The sequence below is a fragment of the Lactuca virosa genome, chromosome 3, assembly GCF_052849685.1.
Source record: "Lactuca virosa cultivar CGN04683 chromosome 3, Lactuca_virosa_CGN04683_v6, whole genome shotgun sequence".
Classification (NCBI taxonomy): domain Eukaryota; kingdom Viridiplantae; phylum Streptophyta; class Magnoliopsida; order Asterales; family Asteraceae; genus Lactuca; species Lactuca virosa.
In genome coordinates, this window is record NC_136428.1 from 96,255,541 (window position 1) to 96,261,548 (window position 6,008).

A 6,008-nucleotide genomic window follows, 5' to 3' on the forward strand; every position below is an offset into this window, starting at 1 on the left:
GAACAATTTACTTGTACGCTTAATTAATGAGTCACATGCCAAAACATGAATGTTGGTATGTAATTTTTGGTGAAAACCAAAAGATTTGTCTGACTTTGTGGGAGTGTTGGTATGTAAATTTTGGTGAAACATTGGAATATTATGGAACAATAAAGGAGAGAATGATGCCTAGCTGAAAAGGCCTTTTGAGTATGTGACTGTGTATCTCTCTCTTAAACCAGCAAGATGAAAGATACGGAAAACTAGAAAAAACCGAAAAGCATTTCTAGTCATCAAGTGCAAACATGTCTGTAATTCAGATATATGAAACATAAATTTGCAACACATCTATATGTAATGTTGGTGTAGATTTCAAAGTAGAATAACATTCGGCCGAATACAATGTTTTTGTAGAGGGAGTAGAGAATATATATGCAGCAAGAGACCAAGATTTAGAGTAGCAAGTCATCATACACCACTTTTAAGTTTAAAAACAGACAATTTCTCTAAGATGGGGGGGTTTTTTGTATAGATACCATCTTGGAGATTCCCGTGGACTAGCAATAACCGCTCCAGAAATCGAAATTGAGGCATCGAGAAATCGTTTGCCATGACAGCCTGTATGCATGAGGGTATCAGATACGAAATAAGCATCGCTTTTCCATCATCAACATCATATCATCTATCTGACTAATTATTAATTAATGATGGATCATATATACCTTAATTCCCTCAAAGCCGCTTATCCCAACTCCGATATCAGCTGCTTGAATCATGCCCACATCATTTGCTCCGTCTCCAATAGTTATAGTCATCTTGCCTGTATACTTCTTAACCATGCGAGTTACCTATTACAAGTTTGATTGTACATAAATTAAACATAAACACGATCAGATATATTTCCATGCAGATGAATCTAGCTAGCTTTTTAAATTATCATTATTACCATGGCTTTCTGTTTTGGAGAGACACGGCAGCATATGACAGAGGCACGATCCATTGCCAACCTCAAGAAATGGCCATTTCAAGCCTTGCTCACTTCCCCATCTACCTTCACTAGATCATGACAAGCCTCGATTTGATTCAATATGTCATCTTCCATAGTCTGAAAACACACAACAATGTTTAAGTTTAATTACCCCTTAATTAACTTGGATTTCATTGCTATATGAATTGAATTAAACAACTACAAGAGTACCTGACCAAAAATTGAAAACCCCCAAAAAATGTTGAGCTATTATTTATTTCTAATAAAAAATAGCTAGCAAAGTTACTGTAGTTGATGAGTTGGTACTCAACTGGTGCCACTTAACTTTCTCAATCAACAAACCCGAGTTTCAAGCCCATATGGATAAATATCTTTTTAAAGAAAACTTGTACTTATGTGTGCGCGCCCTTACTGGAGGATAAATATATTTTCTTTAAAAGTAAACTCAGAAAAAAAAAAAAGATTTTCTTAATTAACCTGCAACGTCAACGTAAAGGATTTGTTTTTAAAAAAATATTTTTTAAAATTTCAACATAAAAATGTATTTTCTTTTCTTAACTTTCAGTGTGAAAGTGTACATGCAGGTTATGGAACCCGGTATTTAAATGGTAGGTGTTTCTAAATTCTCGTACCCAATGTTAACGGCAGTCTCCTTTTTGTCTCCGGTGAGGAGCCATACCCGGAGTCCAGCCTGAGCTAGCTTTTTTATGCACTCGGAACCTGTTTCATAAGTAATATCGATGTTAGGAAGAGATTTACAACAGTTTTGTAAGGGATAGATAAGAAACAAAATTTACCCATTCTTGTAGCCTGTCTTCGATCGCTACAGCACCCAACAACTCCAAATCATTCTCCATGATTTCTGATGCTTTCTCCATAAGCTCTTCTCTTTCAGGCCGATGGTGGCCTTGGCTTCCGTGTATATCGAGCCCCATTACGTACCGGGCCTTTTCAATCTGTGGATAGGCAAACACCATCGTTCTCAGCCCATCTTCGGCATAGCTTGAGAGGTGCTTGGTTGTAGCTTGTTGGTGTGTCCTGCCACGATCACCTAGCCTATCGAATATGATGTTGCACACCACAACACAAACATTATTAATTAACTAGCTCCATATATATTGCATAAAATTAATTTGAGGGTTTAATTAATGGATCAAATCCTTCCTCAAAAACCACAAATTCTTCTTACTTGGTAATTGATGATGATACTTTTATATGTCGTTTCCATTTTGAATTGAAAATAAGTAATCAACCAGGACAAGAAACTTACTTGCCCGCGCCGTTGCAGAGTAGGAAAATCCGACCAGATTCATCCCTTGTGATCACTGACATCCTTTTTTGCGAGCTATTGAATTCCAATAGATTCAATAGATCGTATTCCCTAAAATTGAACAATGGGAGTTTTTTTCTTTTAATATGCAACCTTATAAGATATTAATAAAAATGAATGAGGAAAATGAAAAACAGTGTGGAAAAGCACTGACCTTTGCACCTCCTGGGCACGATTAGGATCGATCTCTCTGACAAACATAGAAGATTGTGTCCTTTTCCAGAATTGCTAACCAAACTCTTGTGCAACATAAAGAAACGTTACTTCTTCTAGGGACTCAGCTTCATAATGGAGTTTGTTGCTGCCTTCAGTTTCGACTGCTATGCCTGTGTGGCATAGAGCCATGACTCTGAAGAACAAACAATTTTATATCTGCACCACTCTTGTTTGCCTCAGAAGAGATCTCAAACATCGTCTCCACACTGGATTCGTCTTCAAATTAAGCACCAAGAACAGCCTTATATACATCACCGTCGGCATATGAAGTCCCCTCCATAGAGCACTTCTTGAACTCCATCTAGTTACATGTCAATGTCCCGGTTTTGTCAGACAATATCATATGGACCTGACCTAGTTCTTCATTCCGTTCATCAAACAACTCTAGGTCGTTGTTTATGAGCATTATTTGCATGAACTTCACCACCTCAATGGAGACATATAAGGAAACCGGGATCAAGTAACCATAGAGTATGAGCGCCCTTACGAATTTGAGGACGATCAACTTAAATGGTCCACGTGGATCAAAAGACCCATCTCTACCTTCGAGCAATTGAAGGTACCACTGTCCTTTTGCTGTCTCCGTGGTGTATCGAGAGGAACTGATGGAGGTGATCAAGGAAATGCTTATCAGCATCAAGAACAAAACATATATCACCCTGTCCAACCCCTGTCTCTACCTTGCTCCATTTAGAAAGCAATGTCATGAAGTTTCGGACCACTTTGGTGTCCGGTCCGGTGTATACCACAACACCATAAGCATACTCTGTATTCTGAAGCTTTGAATCACGGAGAAGAAGCTGGGAAGCGGAGAGAGGGTATGGAGATATTATCCCATCCTCATCTCCTAACTCCAAATTTCCAACAAAGGTGTAGAGACTTGAGTTACGATCCTCGCATCCGATGGTTGTCGTGAACTTTTTAACCTTCTCTTGATCGTTGTCCAGGCCCATCGTGCATTCAATGCTATGTTTTATCTTGAGGTTTGTCTCCCCACCAAGATTTATCGTCTCCACGTAGCAAACCCATCTTGGTAGCTTGAACACAGCGACATAAGATCAGTAAGGAAATAATCATTTTTGCCGACTTTAATGACATCACCCACTCGGAGGGCCTTCCAATGTTTGTCAGCAAAAGATGTCCCGTTCCCAGTAAGGACCTTCACTGTCCTCGAGTTGACCGCTCGGTCTTTCAGAAGACGACACCAGTCCTCCACTCCCTCCTTCACAAGGTTGACTCCCACCACGAAAACTAGTGGAGCTATCAATCTCAAAGGAAAGAATGGAGTGAAGGGGGTCAATGATAGCATTGCAACCAACGGGAAGTACAAGTTAGCCACTCTCCTAAACTGCTCGAAGAGCGATTTTGGTAAAATTGTAGCCACATTGTACTTCGTTTTCCTTACAACATTACTTGCATATTTGTACGATCTGGCTGTATGCCTAACCGAAGCATTAATAAAAACTACTCTTGACATCTTAACTGGATCAGAGTTTTTTTTTTTTTTTTTTTTTTGGTAAAACTATGTTGCTTGGTAGAAATAAGGATTGTTTGAATTTGTTTTTATTTTGTGTCTTTACAAATCACTATGTCAATTCCTTATATAATAATATAAGTTACATTTTTGGTTCTCTAACTTATAAAACAATGTCAACTTTTGTAATGTTAAAGTGTTTGATTTACCAGCTTAATAGGAGTATTTTAAAACTTATAATCCTCTTCTTTTTTCCCTTAAAATAGAGTTTTTAAATTGTAGTCTACCAAATCGAGTTCTTTCATAACAACTTGCATCGTCACATATTCCAATTTGTAAGCCACGTAGACCAACATCTTTCAAATATTGAAAGGCTTGCAAATGCAATTTAACATTAAACAATGTTTTCTATTTCAATATCTAATTTATTTGATCATCTTTTATTATATTAGCCCATTATTATATATAGAAGTTTTAGTTATTTGGTTATTTATCATCTTTTATTATATTAGCCTATTATATTTAATTATTTGGTTTTACTAATTTCAACATCTTTCAAAGCTTGCAAATGCAATTTAATATTAAACCATGTTTTCTATTTCAATATCTAATTTCTATTTCAATGTGAAGTGCATGTTTTACAATTTCCTGTCGTCGTCAAATAAGGGACTTGAGTATTGAGGAATTAGGAATAAGTCTTGCCAAACCCATTTTTCGTCATAGTTGAAAATGTTATTTAAGAGTTTAAAAGGTGATGAGAGTTGACCTGTAGCACAATATTAGAAAACTGGGTTAATTCCTATGGAATTTAGTGACGGAATTTTTCCGTTGAAAATTAGTATCGAAATTTCGACGGAATTGTAACAAAGGAAAAAACCCTAATTTTACTGACGGAGTACTTACACAATACTGATGGAAATAATTTCCGTCGGAAATCCTTTAGTAAATACTGGTGGAGGGTAAACGAAATTTTAGACTTTAAAAATCCGTCGTTAACAACGACGGAATTCAGACGGAAACTTTTTTTTTTTTAAATAAATCAATTTTTCTTATTAATAATATTATATAAATAACTCTATTATTATTATTATTATTATTATTATTAGTAATTAATTTATTTTTTATTTTTATAATTAAAATAATATATATATATATATATATATATATATATATATACATATATATATATATATATATATATATATATATATACCAAATAATTCAATTTTCCATTTGAATTATAATCTTAGTATTTTTTTATTATTTATTATTATTAAGAAAATAATAAATTACTAAGGTTAATGCTTTTTTATAAAATAAATAAACTTTTATGAGTATTATAATAAAATAACTCAATTTTTATTATTAATATTAGTAATTAATTAACTATAAAATTTTATAATTATTAACCAAATAAATCATCCCATCTAATTATTATAGTATTAGTATTAATATTATTATTTAAAATAATAAAAGAATTACCAACAAAAATGCTTTTTATAAAGTAAATCAACTTATTAGTATTATTATAAATATAGTTTAATTACTATTATTAGTATTGGTAGTTAAATAACAAATTACTTTTTTAACTAAAATAATATAATTATTATTATTTAATACAATTTATCATAACAATTTGTAATAATAATAATAATAATAATAATAATAATAATAATAATAATAATAATAATAACAACAACAACAACAACGACAAATAACTAGGAAAATAATAACAACAGAAATAAAATAATATTAAAAATAATAAAAATAACAATAATAATAATTAATTAGTAATAACAGTTAAAAAATAAAATTAATTAATAAGTAGTAATGTCTAATAAAGGTTTGACAAAAATATAAGCGAAAATAGGACGTTTTATTCTCGAAAAGTTAAAAACTAGAATTGAAACGTCGGTTCCGATAATGTACATGGGTATATGTATGTGTATATTAGTTGTGAGAAAAATAAAGTGTAAAAAACGATGTATAGTGTTCGAAAACTTTATAGTTAGAACTATTAC

General features: G+C 33.0%; 1 pseudogene; it reads right to left on the reverse strand.

Annotated features, from left to right (window-relative positions):
* Positions 1–1,568: 1,568 nt before the first annotated feature.
* LOC145163845 (putative phospholipid-transporting ATPase 7) lies at positions 1,569–3,990 on the reverse strand (annotated as a pseudogene).
* Positions 3,991–6,008: the final 2,018 nt, after the last annotated feature.